Here is a 20,719-nt window from a genome sequence, read left to right on the forward strand (position 1 = left end):
TTTTTTATTCTTTTCCATCTTTTTTTTATTAAATTTTTTATTAGTGATAATATATATTATATTTTTTTTATATAGGGGTTGTTATGTTGAAGGGATTACCTTAAATATGCATTTAGATGGAAAGATACAGTTGAGCATGGGAAGAGAGACCTGGCCACTATAATGATATATGGAAGTATTGGACCGATGATGGATTTGGTTATTTTTGAAGGGCTTCAAGTAATTTTCTTTTCTATTTTTAAATATTAATTGTATTTTATTAAATTAAAAATTAATAATTTTTTTGTTTGTAAACAGTTATCAGAGGATCTTGGTGCATATCCAATATGGGGTTTAATAATGGTATTAGGCATCATGATGAAATTAATACTGCAATTTCACCATTTGTACAAGTATAATTTCCTTAATATTAGTTTTTATTATCTAGATTATATTTATATTTTTAATTAATTAATTAATTAATAATTGTTATTTATACTTTTTGATCATTATTATTAGGAAGCTCTAGATGGGATTGAGTTTGCTAGAGTTTCTCCAGAACAAAATGGGGTTCTCTTAGAGCTCATGGACATCCAAAGTCAATTTGATTTGAGATATGTTGGAGTTGGGAATGAAGATTGGGGTAAACATAACTATCAAGGAAATTATCTCGAGTTCTATAAAGCTATAAAGATAGATATCCTGATATTCAAATTATCTCAAATTGTGATGGTTCTCAATATCCATTAAATCATCCTGCAGACCTGTATGATTTTCATGTAATAATATTGCTGATTTAATTATTAATTGTTTTTTCAATTTATTATTATTACTATTAATATTATTATTATTTGTTTTTTATATTATAATTATTAAATTGAGTTTAGGTTGAGTATCTTACATTATTACTAATACTTTTTTCAATTGTTAGATTTATACAAATTCTAAGACATGTTTTCCCAGTATACCAAATTCGATAAAGCACCACGATCCGGTCCAAAGGTTTTATTATTAAAAAAATATTTATTTAAAATGAGTAATTTAGAAGTAAAATAGGCATTTAAAATATTATTGATATATAAATTTGCTCATGTTTTATTAATTACAATTTATAGGCATATGTTAGTGAGTATGCTGTTTTGGAAGGAAGATGCAGGCAATGAAGCCTTTATGCAGCTGTGGCTGAAGCTGCATTTCTTATTGGACTTGAAAAAAATAGGTTAGATTTTATTATATATAAAATTTTATGATATTTAATTTATAAAGTTTGTGGTTTTTTGAGTTAAATTTTAATCATTTTTCAATTTTCTACAGCGATGTCGTCAGCATGGTTGCTTATGCACCACTCTTTGTAACACAAATGACAAATAGTATTTTCTAATTATTATCATTTATTTATTATTTATTATTTATGTATGTAAATAAATATATGATTTATTTAATTATATTTTTATATGAAACAGTTGGATACCAGATGCAATTGTATTCAACACTTATCAAATTATGGAACTCCAAGTTTTGGCTCCAACATTTTTCATTGATTCTAATGGAGCAATATTTCTTAATTCAACTCTCTACAATTCTTCTAGCTCGATTGTTGCTTCTGCAATTCAGTATACAAATTCTCAAGATGGGAAAAATTATCTAAAAGTCAAGGTAAATAACTCAATTTTTTATAAGGAATATATTTTGATTTAAAGTATTTAATATAATTATTTGATTGTGCACTTATTGCAGGTAGTAAACTTTGGAAGCTCAATTGAAAATTTAGAGATTTTAATAAATAATTTAAATCAAATGTGCAACTGATGGTTCATCAAAATGATGCTTACACTTTAAATAAAATGGATGAAAATTCTTTCACCGAACCAACAAAGGTACACTTTATTTTAAACAAAATCGTAGTTTGTCATAGATATATATTGTAATATTTGAAATGAATTTTTTATGTTTTATTTAAATTTTTTATAAGTTGTTTAATTTAAGGTTAATCACATTGATTATATATAAAAAATTCTAATACATGATTTTGTTTTCATTTTGTATATGTACAGATTGTACCCAAAAGAGCTTCACTTGAAAATGCAAGCAATGACATGAATGTTGAACTTGCTCCTTATTCAGTTAACATCATTTGATTTATTATTTAAGGAGTAAATGAAATAATATGTACATTTTTATTTCTATTACCTAAAGTATTTCTCGGTTTACCATCCATATGCATTTTATATATTTCTATTTCTTTTTATTTATGAATTTTAATATCAAAATCAATAAAAAATGTACTTAAGCCAAAAAAAGTTTGATACATTAAACTAAATGGAGACAACAACACATTGCAATCTTTAGATATAATAAAAATTAAATATGGTGACCCGTAGAGATGTGGTTATTGAAAATAAAGAAAGGAAAGTTTTTGTTACCTTCAAAACTGTAGATATCGGACTTATATAGAATATACGTGTGTTTTACTAATTATAATTATGTCAAATATAAAACTCTAAACAAATTTAGTAAAAATACATTGGTTGAAATAATTTCAAGAGTATAATCCTTTGTTTATAACATGTATATGAATATAATAATAATAACATGATGATAATAATAATAATAATAATATAATAGTTTTTTGAATAATAATAATTATAATAATAATAAAATTTCCAAGTACTTAAATGCTATGTATGAAGTGTAATTTAATATATTGACTGTGATTGTTGCTTTTGGTGATGGTGTGTTTGTATTGTTGAGTGTTTTTGGGTGTCTTCTTTCTTTAGTTGGTGTTATTTTTTCTTTTTCGACAATACTAAAACAAAAGAAAAAGCATCCAATAAAAAGAAACAAATCAACAAAAGAAAGAGAAAAATCTTATATACAACTCAAAAACAAAACAGTAAAAATCACCACCTATGCGAATCCACGTGTTAAATTTTAATCCAACTGAACTCACGAGAAGAAAAAATATTAATGGATAATTTATCGGATGTCCTAAATCATTCTTAGTAATATAAACTTGTATCCATAAATATTGCTTAATCTCAACAAAACAACATTACTGTACAAATATGAAAAATTGGGGATTTTTATAAAGGTTTTGTTTTTAATAGAAATAAATAAAAGATTAATATATGATATATTAAAACGATCGACCTTTTTTAGAATTTTGTATCTCAATATTTGTTAATTGCGTCTATTCCTTAAAATTATTTATTTATTTAGTATTATGACGAATAACAAATTAGTTATACTCAATCTATTGGGGTATAACTCTTTATTTGGGAAGGTACGTAAACCTAGAAAATTGTTTGTTTGAGTTAGAAAAAGTCTTTCTCTTAATTCTCACAATGGATTCGAGTGAAAAGATGAATGTCTTGCAAATTCCAGTAGTTTGTGATTTTCTCGAAGTATTCCCCGAGGATGTCATTTCTCTACCTCCTGAAAGAGAAGTGGAATTCTCCATTGATCTAGTTCTTGGAACGACTCTAGTTTCTGTTGTCATGTAGCGTATGTCGCCGATCGAGCTCTGAGAATTAAAGAGTTAATTTGAAGGATTGTTATATAAAGATTTCATCCGCCGAGTGTGTCTTTGGGGGAGCTCTGTTCATGTTCGTGAAGACGAAGGATGATGGGATGCATCTGTGCATCGACTAACTTCAGTTGAACAAAGTTACCATCAAGAACAAGTATACCCATACCCAAGATCAATGACTTTCAGGATCACTTGAAAAGATCATGCATTCTCTTAAAGATGATTTACGGTCGGGTTACATAAAATTTTAGTGAAAAGTTCTGATACAACCGAAGTATGCAATTAGGACTCAATATGATCATTAAAAATTCCTTGTAAAGCCATTCAGAGTGACTAATGTTATCGTCGTCTTTATGGATTACATGAACCGTATATTCCAACGTTATCTTAATCATTTTATGGTAATCTTTATAAACGATATCCGAATTTACTTACATACTTCATGAGACCACTTGGAGCATTTAAGGATTGTTCTATTAGTTTTGCAGGAAAAGTAACTTGTTGAAAAAGTTAGCAAGTTTGATTTATGGATGACCAAATTGATGTTTCTTGGTCATGTCATATCTAAAGGAGGTGTAGTAGTGGATTCTCAAAAAGTGGAAGTTGTGATTAATTGGGAGAGACCCAAGAGCGCTCCTCAGTGAGAAGCTTTTCAGGGCTGCCTGGATATTATCAGATTTATCAAAGGCTCTTCTCAATTGGAATTGCCAATGACTAGACTCACTCGAAAGGCATTTTGTTTCCTTGGAATTCAGAGTGCAATGGAGTTTTATTAAGTTAAAAAAGAAGTAAACCACCACTCCCGTTCTAATATTCCTAATCCTAATCAATCTTATGAAGTATTTTCTAATGCTTCATAGGAGGATAAGAGGTATCCTAATAAAAATGGTTAGGTTGTAGTGTATGTGTCTCAGTAGTTGAAGCCTCATAAAGAGAACTATCAGTCGCACGATCTTGAGTAGCTGTTATTATTTTTTCACTCAAGATGTGGTTCCATTATTTGTATGGGTTTCATTTTGAAATGTACACCGGTCATAAGATCCTGAAATAGCTCTTTGTTCAAAAGTAATTGAATATGCGGCAAAGGAGATGGATGGAATATGTGAAAATTATGATTTCTAGTTGAAGTACCACCCAGGAAGGAAATGTGTATGGCTAAATTGATGGTGTTAGAGCTAGAGCTATTGGAAGGTTTCAAAATATTGATCTTTAGTTTGCATGGACTTATAATTAGCAGTATCCTAATTATCACCCGAGTATTACATTACATGACGGAGAGGATTTGCGCATTTCATGCATTGTTGGTTTGGATGTTGTGATGTATATTTTGATTATTTTAGTTTCAATCAAGACATGGATGTAATTCTCATATTTAACTAGAGGATTTGTGTACCAAATGATTCCTATTTGAGATGATCAATTATAAGGGAAGTGCATAAGAGAGGTTACCAATTCATCCTAATTCATTATGGATTCGCTTCTACTTATTTTTTCCGTACATGGTTGAGTAAAATTTGTTCTCTTCTTCGAACCTCAACCACGAAGTATAATGGATTGTGCCATCTAAGAGTTAAGGAAGAAATAAACCCACATCGTTAAAATCCTTTAGGAGAATCACACCCGGACGAGGCCACGTGGGAACTGGAATCGGAGATGCAAGATTTGTACCTTCATTTGTTCGTGTAAATCTCTAAATTTGAGGAAAAAATTTTAATTAAGGGGGAGGATTTAATGGCGTACATTCTATAATAACATGATCATTGTCTATTATTGGTTTAATCTCTTGTTAATGAGGAGATGAACCCTAATGAAGTTTTTTAAACCACGATTAAGATATCAACATTGTCAATAGTGAATTATAATGGATTACAAGGGTAATTAATCTTTTGTGCATGTGAACTCTCTATGGAAAAATGAAATAAGAATCCCTCATTTTTTTACTTCCATTCTCTTTTAAATCAAATTTTGAGAAAGATAGATAAAGAGACGAGGGAGAGGCGAGTTCCTTCAGGAAGTAACGGGAAAAGTTCTTGCTCAACTTCTTCAATTCAACTTGCATATGTGAAGAAATTGTAGTTTCTTGAAGAAAAAGCAACAAGGAAACTTTTAATCATAAATTTTCATTTCATCATTTCCACAATTCATCAAACTCTTGAGAATCTTGGTTGGAACCTTGAATGCAAGGAAAATAGTGGAAGTTTCTAACACCCAAGATCATCATCATCAATCTCAAAGCTAAGGTTTCATTAGCTTAAAGGTGGGGTTCTAGGTAGTTATCACTTTGGGGAATATTCCTTTATAGGAAATTGCATGTCAGGGTTAGGGAAATTTCATGCAACGTGGATTGATAGACTGTAAAGATACATGTATGTGGGAGAATATGATTACTGTGAATTTGTTGCAATCTATGTTGGTAATCTAAAATTTCATGAATCCTTGATGGGCCTAAGGTGTTAAGGGTGTTCACCATATGTTCATAGATGAAGCTTGCATATGCAATAAAGATCTCGAGTGTGAAATATATGATCTTGTTGAGTGATGACAAGTTTTCACCTCTAAACATTTTTCATGTATTATAATTGATGAGAATTAATGCATGTAATATGTTAGTTGTGGTTTGTATGAAAAATTGATGGATTTTTGGGAAATTCAGAAAACATTTGCAGGTGTAACTGATTGCACTTTTGGTGTATTCAATTACCACCCCTGAAAACTCATTTTTTTTATGAAACAACAAGTTGGTGTAACCGGTTACACCAAAAGTGTAATCGGTTACCATCTCTAAAATTTGCATATTTTTGGGACAAAGAGTTAGTGCAACACCTTTAGTGTAACTGACTACACCTTATGTAACTTTGATGATTTTCACTTGTATGCCTTAGATGTGTGGCTATGGTGCAATGACATGTACTTAGGATGTGTTAACATACTTTTATGCCTCATTCACGACTAATTGTGACTAAAATTTATATGCATGAATAAAGCCCTAATAGGTAAGTCGATAAAAGCATACACCATAATTAGATAAGCTTTGAAAGTATAGACTCTTATTGGTCTAATTGGTTAATATGCGAACCCTAGTAGGCTAGTGAAAGAATGTGAGATAAAACTAGGTTTACAAGGGGGAATTACCTAGATACATGACATTCAGACACGATAGAAGCCCTAGTCGGTATGTGTTGTAAATGGTCGTAAAGAATGTGATATTAGGGAACTAGAGAATACCCTAGTTGGTATATGTGACGAACTATCGATTTTGAAGGAATTTTTTTTAGAACTGTGCGAGGAATATTATGGCTTTATAGATGCCCAAAGCTTTCAAAAATAGTCGAGAGTGAATGACATTTGCATATGAATCGAGTCTGACTATGATAAATGTGACCAGGGAAGGAAATATATATATTAGAGTGTCTAGCTCATGTAAGAGATATTGGAAGTGGAGAGATGTTCCATTCGATAATTGATTCAGTGACCCGTGTCTAGAACATGTTAGAGTTAGTAGGAGGGGAAAGATATTCCAATAGTGAATTAAGTTCGTACCGTGTTCATACCTGAAAGACAAGTGATGGATGGGGAAAGATGTCCCATTTATGCAATAGATGTAAAAATAATATATATTAATTGTTTATTGACAGAGTTGCACAATAATCCATTATGAGGTATGATGAAATATTTTACACGTTAGTACATAACAATCTAATTTAAAAATAGAAACATCCAACTTATATATTATATTGTTAACAACTCATCATCCTTATCACTATCTTCAATTTATAGATTGTTCTTCCTTGATAAATACGAGTGAAAATGATTAACAAAAATACATTACAAATTTACAATGTCTTTCTTAAGTTCTCTCACTTATTTTATTTATATTTAGGCGTTTTTTTGGTTATTTCTACATGCCACTATGGTGTTAATGCCAATGAGATCACATCAAAACTAGTAATTGATGCTGGTTCTGGAAGGCTTATTCCAGATACATTTTTTGGAGCATTTTTTGAAGTAAACTAGAGTTCAATATACTTAAATAATTTAATGATTCCAGATAAAGTACTCTGGTAGTGTTATCTTATAATACATTGATGTAATATATATTTTTCAGGAGATTAATCATGCGGGGGATAAAGAGCTAGGGGGGAAGATGGAAGCTGAGATGAGCTTGGGAAGGAGCAAGATTCAGCCAGAAGCCTACGAGATGCTGGGAGCAGGAAGTAGCTTGGAGGAGGATTGTCAGGGAGCTGGAGAGTAGAGCTGGAGGATTATGGGCAGAACTTGTGAATAATCGAGGTATATATATTCTCACAGAAAAATTCACCTTTGAATTTTTTTTTCTAATAAGAGACAAATTTCATGTATTTTCTTTGAAAATTTATGTTAGTTTTTTTTTTATCAATTTAATATTTTTTCAACTGTTAGATCTATTGCATTATATTATATCTTTTGTAAATTAATGTTTCAGGTTTTGAAGCAGAAGGTTCCATTAATGGGACCTCAAATATTTATCCGTGGACAATTATTGGAGAAAATCAATCATCCATTATTGTATCAACGGAACATTCTTCTTGTTTTGAGCGTAATAAAATTGCATTACGTATGGATGTTCTTTGTCATAGAAAATCTTGTCCACGTGGTGGTGTTGGTATTTCCAATCCTGGTTTTTGGGGAATGGTGAGTATCAATTAATACAACATTTTATTTATCATATGAAAAATTAAAGGTATTCATAATATTTTTTACAATGTTTTATATAATCAGAATATCGAGGAAGGGAAGAAATATAAAGTAGTATTCTATGTTAGATCACTTGGTCGAATTAATTTACAAATTTCATTTGTTGGATCTGATAATGGTGTCAAATTAGCTTCAACCAAAATAAGGTTATAATTCTATTTCTTTAATTAATTTTTTGAAACAACGTCTTGTTCATTAATAAAAGTTCATTAATTTTATTATTGTGAAACAAAATTAAACTAATTATTAAGTTATTAATGAATCAACATCAGAGCTTCTGGAGTTAATGCTACAAAGTGGAGTAAGATGGAAATAATTCTTGAAGCCAAAAGCACTAATCACAATTCGAACCTACAAATAACAACAAACAAAAGGAGTATTATGGTTAGATCAAATCTCAGCCATGCCTTTAGATACATATAAGGTATATTATGCATAAAATTATATTTATATTTATTTATTCTTAGATTATTTAATTTTTTCTCTTTTATAAGAATTTATCTCATTAATCATTATTGGACACAACAGGGTCATGGTTTTCGAAATGACCTTTTTCAAATGGTGGCAGATTTAAAGCCAAAAACTTTTAGATTCCCAGGTATGATACAATAATATTGAGTTGGAATCACTGCGAATAATTATTTTTTTTAATGGAATTTTTTTATTCTTTTCCATCTTTTTTTTATTAAATTTTTTATTAAGTGATAAATATATATTATATTTTTTTATATAGGTGGTTGTTATGTTGAAGGAGATTACCTTAAATATGCATTTAGATGGAAAGATACAGTTGGAGCATGGGAAGAGAGACCTGGCCACTATAATGATATATGGAAGTATTGGACCGATGATGGATTTGGTTATTTTGAAGGGCTTCAAGTAATTTTCTTTTCTTTCTATTTTTAAATATTAATTGTATTTTTATTAAATTAAAAATTAATAATTTTTTTTTTGTTAAACAGTTATCAGAGGATCTTGGTGCATATCCAATATGGGTGTTTAATAATGGTATTAGTCATCATGATGAAATTAATACGTCTGCAATTTCACCATTTGTACAAGTATAATTTCCTTAATATTATTTTTTATTATCTAGATTATATTTATATTTTTAATTAATTAATTAATTAATTAATTGTTATTTATACTTTTTGATCATTAATTATTAGGAAGCTCTAGATGGTATTGAGTTTGCTAGAGGTTCTCCAGAATCAAAATGGGGTTCTCTTAGAGCTTCCATGGGACATCCAAAGTCATTTGATTTGAGATATGTTGGAGTTGGGAATGAAGATTGTGGTAAACATAACTATCAAGGAAATTATCTCGAGTTCTATAAAGCTATAAAAGATAGATATCCTGATATTCAAATTATCTCAAATTGTGATGGTTCTCAATATCCATTAAATCATCCTGCAGACCTTTATGATTTTCATGTAATAATATTGCTGATTTAATTATTAATTGTTTTTTCAATTTATTATTATTACTATTAATATTATTATTATTTATTTATAATTATTAAATTTGAGTTTAGGTTGAGTATCTTACATTATTACTAATACTTTTTTCAATTGTTAGATTTATACAAATTCTAAGGACATGTTTTCCCAGTATACCAAATTCGATAAAGCACCACGATCCGGTCCAAAGGTTTTATTATTAAAAAATTATTTATTAAAAATGATTATTTAGAAGGTAAAATAGGCATGTAAAATATTATTGATATATAAATTTGCTCATGTTTTATTAATTACAATTTATAGGCATATGTTAGTGAGTATGCTGTTTGGAAGGAAGATGCAGGCAATGGAAGCCTTTATGCAGCTGTGGCTGAAGCTGCATTTCTTATTGGACTTGAAAAAAATAGGTTAGATTTATTATATATAAAATTTATGATATTTAATTTATAAAGTTTGTGTTTTTTGAGTTAAATTTTAATCATTTTTCAATTTTCTACAGCGATGTCGTCAGCATGGTTGCTTATGCACCACTCTTTGTAAACACAAATGACAAATAGTAATTTTCTAATTTATTATCATTATATTATTTATTATTTATGTATGTAAATAAATATATGATTTATTTAATTTATATTTTTATATGAAACAGTTGGATACCAGATGCAATTGTATTCAACACTTATCAAAATTATGGAACTCCAAGTTATTGGCTCCAACAATTTTTCATTGATTCTAATGGAGCAATATTTCTTAATTCAACTCTCTACAATTCTTCTAGCTCGATTGTTGCTTCTGCAATTCAGTATACAAATTCTCAAGATGGGAAAAATTATCTAAAAGTCAAGGTAAAATAACTCAATTTTTTATAAGGAATATATTTTGATTTAAAGTATTTAATTATTAATTATTTGATTGTGCACTTATTGCAGGTAGTAAACTTTGGAAGCTCAATTGAAAATTTAGAGATTTTAATAAATAATTTAAAATCAAATGTGCAACGATCTGGTTCATCAAAATGATGCTTACATCTTTAAATAAAATGGATGAAAATTCTTTCACCGAACCAACAAAGGTACACTTTATTTTTAAACAAAATACGTAGTTTGTCATAGATATATATTGTAATATTTTGAAATGAATTTTTTTATGTTTTAATTTAAATTTTTTATAAGTTGTTTAAATTTAAGGTTAATCAACATTGATTATATATATAAAAAATTCTAATACATGATTTTGTTTCATTTTGTATATGTACAGATTGTACCCAAAAGAGCTTCACTTGAAAATGCAAGCAATGACATGAATGTTGAACTTGCTCCTTATTCAGTTACATCATTTGATTTATTAATTTAAAGGAGTAAATGAAATAAATATGTACATTTTTATTTCTATTACCTAAAGTATTTCTCGGTTTACCATCCATATGCATTTTATATATTTCTATTTCTTTTTATTTATGAATTTAATATCAAAATCAATAAAAAAATGTACTTAAGCCAAAAAAAAGTTTGATACATTAAAACTAAATGGAGACAACAACACATTGCAATCTTTAGATATATAATAAAAATTAAAATATGGTGACCCGTAGAGATGTGGTTATTGAAAATAAAGAAAGGGAAAGTTTTGTTACCTTCAAAAACTGTAGATATCAGACTTATATAGAATATACGTGTGTTTTACTAATTATAATTATGTCAAATATAAAACTCTAAACAAATTTAGTAAAATACATTGGTTGAAATAATTTCAAGAGTAATAATCCTTTGTTTATAACATGTATATGAATAATAATAATAATAACATTGATGATAATAATAATAATAATAATAATATAATTTTTGAATAATAATAATTATAATAATAATAAAATTTCCAAGTAACTTAAATGCTATGTATGAAGTGTAATTTAATATATTGACTGTGATTGTTGCTTTTGGTGATGGTGTGTTTGGTATTGTTGAGTGTTTTTGGGTGTCTTCTTTCTTTAGTTGGTGTTATTTTTTTTTTTCGACAATACTAAAACAAAAGGAAAAAGCATCCAATAAAAAGAAACAAATCAACAAAAGAAAGAGAAAAATCTTATATACAACTCAAAAACAAACAGTAAAAATCACCACCTATGCGAATCCACGTGTTAAATTTTAATCCAACTGAACTCACGAGAAGAAAAAAATATTAATGGATAATTATCGGATGTCCTAAATCATTCTTAAGTAATATAAACTTGTATCCATAAATATTGCTTAATCTCAACAAAACAACATTACTGTACAAAATATGAAAAATTGGGGATTTTTATAAAGGTTTTGTTTTTAATAGAAAATAAAATAAAAGATTAAATATATGATATATTAAAATGATCGGACCTTTTTTAGAATTTTGTATCTCAATATTTGTTAATTGCGTCTATTCCTTAAATTATTTATTTATTTAGTATTATGACGAATTAACAAATTAGTTATACTCAATCTATTGGGGTATAACTCTTTATTTGGGAAGGTACGGTAAACCTAGAAAATTGTTTGTTTGAGTTAGAAAAAGTCTTTCTCTTAATTCTCACAATGGATTCGAGTGAAAAGATGAATGTCTTGCAAATTCCAGTAGTTTGTGATTTTCTCGAAGTATTCCCCGAGGATGTCATTTCTCTACCTCCTGAAAGAGAAGTGGAATTCTCCATTGATCTAGTTCTTGGAACGACTCTAGTTTCTGTTGTCATGTAGCGTATGTCGCCGATCGAGCTCTGAGAATTAAAGAGTTAATTTGAAGGATTGTATATAAAGATTTCATCCGCCGAGTGTGTCTTTGGGGGGAGCTCTGTTCATGTTCGTGAAGACGAAGGATGATGGGATGCATCTGTGCATCGACTAACTTCAGTTGAACAAAGTTACCATCAAGAACAAGTATACCCATACCCAAGATCAATGACTTTCAGGATCACTTGAAAAGATCATGCATTCTCTTAAAGATTGATTTACGGTCGGGTTACATAAAATTTTAGTGAAAAGTTCTGATACACCGAAGTATGCAATTAGGACTCAATATGATCATTAAAAATTCCTTGTAAAGCCATTCAGAGTGACTAATGTTATCGTCGTCTTTATGGATTACATGAACCGTATATTCCAACGTTATCTTAATCATTTTATGGTAATCTTTATAACGATATCCGAATTTACTTACATACTTCATGAGACCACTTGGAGCATTTAAGGATTGTTCTATTAGTTTTGCAGGAAAAGTAACTTGTTGAAAAAGTTAGCAAGTTTGATTTATGGATGACCAAATTGATGTTTCTTGGTCATGTCATATCTAAAGGAGGTGTAGTAGTGGATTCTCAAAAAGTGGAAGTTGTGATTAATTGGGAGAGACCCAAGAGCGCTCCTCAGGTGAGAAGCTTTTCAGGGCTGCCTGGATATTATCAGAGATTTATCAAAGGCTCTTCTCAATTGGAATTGCCAATGACTAGACTCACTCGAAAAGGCATTTTGTTTCCTTGGAATTCAGAGTGCAAACGGAGTTTTATTAAGTTAAAAAAGAAGTAAACCACCACTCCCGTTCTAATAATTCCTAATCCTAATCAATCTTATGAAGTATTTTCTAATGCTTCATAGGAGGGATAAAGAGGTATCCTAATAAAAAATGGTTAGGTTGTAGTGTATGTGTCTCAGTAGTTGAAGCCTCATAAAGAGAACTATCAGTCGCACGATCTTGAGTTAGCTGTTATTATTTTTTCACTCAAGATGTGGTTCCATTATTTGTATGGGTTTCATTTTGAAATGTACACCGGTCATAAGATCCTGAAATAGCTCTTTGTTCAAAAGTAATTGAATATGCGGCAAAGGAGATGGATGGAATATGTGAAAAATTATGATTTCTAGTTGAAGTACCACCCAGGAAGGAAATGTGTATGGCTAAATTGATGGTGTTAGAGCTAGAGCTATTGGAAAGGTTTCAAAATATTGATCTTTAGTTTGCATGGACTTATAATTAGCATTGTATCCTAATTATCAACCCGAGTATTACATGTGACATGACGGAGAGGATTTGGCAAAGTCAGTTGTTGGATTTGAAGTTGCAATCTAGGTTTGATTATTTTAGTTTCAATCAAGACATGGATGTAATTCTCATATTTAACTAGAGGATTTGTGTACCAAATGATTCCTATTTGAGATGATCAATTATAAGGGAAGTGCATAAGAGAGGTTACCAATTCATCCTAATTCATTATGGATTCGCTTCTACTTATTTTTCCGTACATGGTTGAGTAAAATTTGTTCTCTTCTTCGAACCTCAACCACGAAGTATAATGGATTGTGCCATCTAAGAGTTAAGGAAGAAATAAACCCACATCGTTAAAATCCTTTAGGAAGAATCACACCCGGACGAGGCCACGTGGGAACTGGAATCGGAGATGCAAGATTTGTACCTTCATTTGTTCGTGTAAATCTCTAAATTTGAGGAAAAAATTTTAATTAAGGGGGAGGATTTAATGGCGTACATTCTATAATAACATGATCATTGTCTATTATTGGTTTAATCTCTTGTTAATGAGGAGATGAACCCTAATGAAGTTTTTTAAACCACGATTAAGATATCAACATTGTCAATAGTGAATTATAATGGATTACAAGGGTAATTAAATCTTTGTGCATGTGAACTCTCTATGGAAAAATGAAATAAGAATCCCTCATTTTTTTACTTCCATTCTATCTTTTAAATCAAATTTTGAGAAAGATAGATAAAGAGACGAGGGAGAGGCGAGTTCCTTCAGGAAGTAACGGGAAAAGTTCTTGCTCAACTTCTTCAATTCAACTTGCATATGTGAAGAAATTGTAGTTTCTTGAAGAAAAAGCAACAAGGAAACTTTTAATCATAAATTTTCATCATCATTTCCACAATTCATCAAACTCTTGAGAATCTTGGTTGGAACCTTGAATGCAAGGAAAATAGTGGAAGTTTCTAACACCCAAGATCATCATCATCAATCTCAAAGCTAAGGTTTCATTAGCTTAAAGGTGGGGTTCTAGGTAGTTATCACTTTGGGGGAATATTCCTTTATAGGAAATTGCATGTCAGGGTTAGGGAAATTTCATGCAACGTGGATTGATAGACTGTAAAGATACATGTATGTGGGAGAATATGATTACTGTGAATTTGTTGCAATCTATGTTGGTAATCTAAAATTTCATGAATCCTTGATGGGCCTAAGGTGTTAAGGGTGTTCACCATATGTTCATAGATGAAGCTTGCATATGCAATAAAGATCTCGAGTGTGAAATATATGATCTTGTTGAGTGATGACAAGTTTTCACCTCTAAACATTTTTCATGTATTATAATTGATGAGAATTAATGCATGTAATATGTTAGTTGTGGTTTGTATGAAAAATTGATGGATTTTGGGAAATTCAGAAAACATTTGCAGGTGTAACTGATTGCACTATTGGTGTATTCAATTACCACCCCTGAAAACTCATTTTTTTTATGAAACAACAAGTTGGTGTAACCGGTTACACCAAAAGTGTAATCGGTTACCATCTCTAAAATTTGCATATTTTTAGGACAAAGAGTTAGTGCAACACCTTTAGTGTAACTGACTACACCTTATGTAACTTTGATGATTTTCACTTGTATGCCTTAGTTGTGTGGCTATGGTGCAATGACATGTACTTAGGATGTGTTAACATACTTTTATGCCTCATTCACGACTAATTGTGACTAAAATTTATATGCATGAATAAAGCCCTAATAGGTAAGTCGATAAAAGCATACACCATAATTAGATAAGCTTTGAAAGTATAGACTCTTATTGGTCTAATTGGTTAATATGCGAACCCTAGTAGGCTAGTGAAAGAATGTGAGATAAAACTAGGTTTACAAAGGGGAATTAACCTAGATACATGACATTCAGACACGATAGAAGCCCTAGTCGGTATGTGTTGTAAATGGTCAGTAAAGAATGTGATATTAGGGAACTAGAGAATACCCTAGTTGGTATATGTGACGAACTATCGATTTTGAAGGATTTTTTTTAGAACTGTGCGAGGTATATTATGGCTTTATAGATGCCCAAAGCTTTCAAAAATAGTCGAGAGTGAATGATATTTGCATATATGAATCGAGTCTGACTATGATAAATGGTGACCAGGGAAGGAAATATAATATATATTAGAGTGTCTAGCTCATGTAAGAGATATTGGAAGTGGAGAGATGTTCCATTCGATAATTGATTCAGTGACCCGTGTCTAGAACATGTTAGAGTTAGTAGGAGGGGAAAGATATTCCAATAGTGAATTAAGTTCGTACCGTGTTCATACCTGAAAGACAAGTGATGGATGGGGAAAGATGTCCCATTTATGCAATAGATGTAAAAATAATATATATTAATTGTTTATTGACAGAGTTGCACAATAATCCATTATGAGGTATGATGAGAATATTTTACACGTTAGTACATAACAATCTAATTTAAAAATAGAAAACATCCAACTTATATATTATATTGTTAACAACTCATCATCCTTATCACTATCTTCAATTTATAGATTGTTCTTCCTTGATAAATACGAGTGAAAATGATTAACAAAAATACATTACAAATTTACAATGTCTTTCTTAAGTTCTCTCACTTATTTTATTTTATATTTAGGCGTGTTTTTGGTTATTTCTACATGCCACTATGGTGTTAATGCCAATGAGATCACATCAAAACTAGTAATTGATGCTGGTTCTGGAAGGCTTATTCCAGATACATTTTTTGGAGCATTTTTTGAAGTAAACTAGAGTTCAATATACTTAAATAAATTTAATGATTCCAGATAAAGTACTCTGGTAGTGTTATCTTATAATACATTGATGTAATATATATTTTTCAGGAGATTAATCATGCGGGAGCTGGAGGATTATGGGCAGAACTTGTGAATAATCGAGGTATATATATTCTCACAGAAAAAATTCACCTTTGAATTTATTTTTCTAATAAGAGACAAGTTTCATGTATTTTCTTTGAAAATTTATGTTAGTTTTTTTTTTATCAATTTTAATATTTTTTCAACTGTTAGATCTATTGCATTATATTATATCTTTTGTAAATTAATGTTTCAGGTTTTGAAGCAGAAGGTTCCATTAATGGGACCTCAAATATTATCCGTGGACAATTATTGGAGAAAATCAATCATCCATTATTGTATCAACGGAACATTCTTCTTGTTTTGAGCGTAATAAAATTGCATTACGTATGGATGTTCTTTGTCATAGAAAATCTTGTCCACGTGGTGGTGTTGGTATTTCCAATCCTGGTTTTTGGGGAATGGTGAGTATCAATTAATACAACATTTTATTTATCATATGAAAAATTAAAGGTATTCATAATATTTTTTACAATGTTTTATATAATCAGAATATCGAGGAAGGGAAGAAATATAAAGTAGTATTCTATGTTAGATCACTTGGTCGAATTAATTTACAAATTTCATTTGTTGGATCTGATAATGGTGTCAAATTAGCTTCAACCAAATAAGGTTATAATTCTATTTCTTTAATTAATTTTTTGAAACAACGTCTTGTTCATTAATAAAAGTTCATTAATTTTATTATTGTGAAACAAAATTAAACTAATTATTAAGTTATTAATGAATCAACATCAGAGCTTCTGGAGTTAATGCTACAAAGTGGAGTAAGATGGAAATAATTCTTGAAGCCAAAAGCACTAATCACAATTCGAACCTACAAATAACAACAAACAAAAAAGGAGTATTATGGTTAGATCAAATCTCAGCCATGCCTTTAGATACATATAAGGTATATTATGCATAAAATTATATTTATATTTATTTATTCTTAGATTATTTAATTTTTTCTCTTTTATAAGAATTTATCTCATTAATCATTATTGGACACAACAGGGTCATGGTTTTCGAAATGACCTTTTTCAAATGGTGGCAGATTTAAAGCCAAAAACTTTTAGATTCCCAGGTATGATACAATAATATTGAGTTGGAATCACTGCGAATAATTATTTTTTTAATGGAATTTTTTTATTCTTTTCCATCTTTTTTTTATTAAATTTTTTATTAAGTGATAAATATATATTATATTTTTTTATATAGGTGGTTGTTATGTTGAAGGAGATTACCTTAAATATGCATTTAGATGGAAAGATACAGTTGGAGCATGGGAAGAGAGACCTGGCCACTATAATGATATATGGAAGTATTGGACCGATGATGGATTTGGTTATTTTGAAGGGCTTCAAGTAATTTTTCTTTTCTATTTTTAAATATTAATTGTATTTTTATTAAATTAAAAATTAATAATTTTTTTGTTTGTTAAACAGTTATCAGAGGATCTTGGTGCATATCCAATATGGGTGTTTAATAATGGTATTAGTCATCATGATGAAATTAATACGTCTGCAATTTCACCATTTGTACAAGTATAATTTCCTTAATATTATTTTTTATTATCTAGATTATATTTATATTTTTAATTAATTAATTAATTAATTAATTGTTATTTATACTTTTTGATCATTAATTATTAGGAAGCTCTAGATGGTATTGAGTTTGCTAGAGGTTCTCCAGAATCAAAATGGGGTTCTCTTAGAGCTTCCATGGGACATCCAAAGTCATTTGATTTGAGATATGTTGGAGTTGGGAATGAAGATTGTGGTAAACATAACTATCAAGGAAATTATCTCGAGTTCTATAAAGCTATAAAAGATAGATATCCTGATATTCAAATTATCTCAAATTGTGATGGTTCTCAATATCCATTAAATCATCCTGCAGACCTTTATGATTTTCATGTAATAATATTGCTGATTTAATTATTAATTGTTTTTTCAATTTATTATTATTACTATTAATATTATTATTATTTATTTATAATTATTAAATTTGAGTTTAGGTTGAGTATCTTACATTATTACTAATACTTTTTTCAATTGTTAGATTTATACAAATTCTAAGGACATGTTTTCCCAGTATACCAAATTCGATAAAGCACCACGATCCGGTCCAAAGGTTTTATTATTAAAAAAATTATTTATTTAAAAATGATTAATTTAGAAGGTAAAATAGGCATGTAAAATATTATTGATATATAAATTTGCTCATGTTTTATTAATTACAATTTATAGGCATATGTTAGTGAGTATGCTGTTTGGAAGGAAGATGCAGGCAATGGAAGCCTTTATGCAGCTGTGGCTGAAGCTGCATTTCTTATTGGACTTGAAAAAAATAGGTTAGATTTTATTATATATAAATTTTATGATATTTAATTTATAAAGTTTGTGTTTTTTGAGTTAAATTTTAATCATTTTTCAATTTTCTACAGCGATGTCGTCAGCATGGTTGCTTATGCACCACTCTTTGTAAACACAAATGACAAATAGTAATTTTCTAATTTATTATCATTTATTTATTATTTATTATTTATGTATGTAAATAAATATATGATTTATTTAATTTATATTTTTATATGAAACAGTTGGATACCAGATGCAATTGTATTCAACACTTATCAAAATTATGGAACTCCAAGTTATTGGCTCCAACAATTTTTCATTGATTCTAATGGAGCAATATTTCTTAATTCAACTCTCTACAATTCTTCTAGCTCGATTGTTGCTTCTGCAATTCAGTATACAAATTCTCAAGATGGGAAAAATTATCTAAAAGTCAAGGTAAAATAACTCAAATTTTTTATAAGGAATATATTTTGATTTAAAGTATTTAATTATTAATTATTTGATTGTGCACTTATTGCAGGTAGTAAACTTTGGAAGCTCAATTGAAAATTTAGAGATTTTAATAAATAATTTAAAATCAAATGTGCAACGATCTGGTTCATCAAAAATGATGCTTACATCTTTAAATAAAATGGATGAAAATTCTTTCACCGAACCAACAAAGGTACACTTTATTTTTAAACAAAATACGTAGTTTGTCATAGATATATATTGTAATATTTTGAAATGAATTTTTTTATGTTTTAATTTAAATTTTTTATAAGTTGTTTAAATTTAAGGTTAATCAACATTGATTATATATATAAAAAAATTCTAATACATGATTTTGTTTCATTTTGTATATGTACAGATTGTACCCAAAAGAGCTTCACTTGAAAATGCAAGCAATGACATGAATGTTGAACTTGCTCCTTATTCAGTTACATCATTTGATTTATTAATTTAAAGGAGTAAATGAAATAAATATGTACATTTTTATTTCTATTACCTAAAGTATTTCTCGGTTTACCATCCATATGCATTTTATATATTTCTATTTCTTTTTATTTATGAATTTTAATATCAAAATCAATAAAAAAATGTACTTAAGCCAAAAAAAAGTTTGATACATTAAAACTAAATGGAGACAACAACACATTGCAATCTTTAGATATATAATAAAAATTAAAATATGGTGACCCGTAGAGATGTGGTTATTGAAAATAAAGAAAGGGAAAGTTTTGTTACCTTCAAAAACTGTAGATATCAGACTTATATAGAATATACGTGTGTTTTACTAATTATAATTATGTCAAATATAAAACTCTAAACAAATTTAGTAAAATACATTGGTTGAAATAATTTCAAGAGTAATAATCCTTTGTTTATAACATGTATATGAATAATAATAATAATAACATTGATGATAATAATAATAATAATAATAATAATATAATTTTTGAATAATAATAATTATAATAATAATAAAATTTCCAAGTAACTTAAATGCTATGTATGAAGTGTAATTTAATATATTGACTGTGATTGTTGCTTTTGGTGATGGTGTGTTTGGTATTGTTGAGTGTTTTTGGGTGTCTTCTTTCTTTAGTTGGTGTTATTTTTTCTTTTTCGACAATACTAAAACAAAAGGAAAAAGCATCCAATAAAAAGAAACAAATCAACAAAAGAAAGAGAAAAATCTTATATACAACTCAAAAACAAACAGTAAAAATCACCACCTATGCGAATCCACGTGTTAAATTTTAATCCAACTGAACTCACGAGA

At 28.9% G+C, this 20,719-nt stretch overlaps 3 pseudogenes; all 3 read left to right on the plus strand.

Moving 5' to 3' along the window:
• Nucleotides 1-75: 75 nt before the first annotated feature.
• On the plus strand, nucleotides 76-2,117 carry LOC127113349 (alpha-L-arabinofuranosidase 1-like; annotated as a pseudogene).
• A 4,365-nt stretch (nucleotides 2,118-6,482) lies between these two features.
• Nucleotides 6,483-11,055, plus strand: LOC127113350 (alpha-L-arabinofuranosidase 1-like; annotated as a pseudogene).
• Nucleotides 11,056-16,310: 5,255 nt separating this feature from the next.
• LOC127113351 (alpha-L-arabinofuranosidase 1-like) lies at nucleotides 16,311-19,900 on the plus strand (annotated as a pseudogene).
• The last annotated feature ends 819 nt before the right edge of the window (nucleotides 19,901-20,719 follow it).

This window comes from Lathyrus oleraceus, unplaced genomic scaffold (genome assembly GCF_024323335.1).
Source record: "Lathyrus oleraceus cultivar Zhongwan6 unplaced genomic scaffold, CAAS_Psat_ZW6_1.0 chrUn0275, whole genome shotgun sequence".
Classification (NCBI taxonomy): Eukaryota; Viridiplantae; Streptophyta; class Magnoliopsida; order Fabales; family Fabaceae; genus Lathyrus; species Lathyrus oleraceus.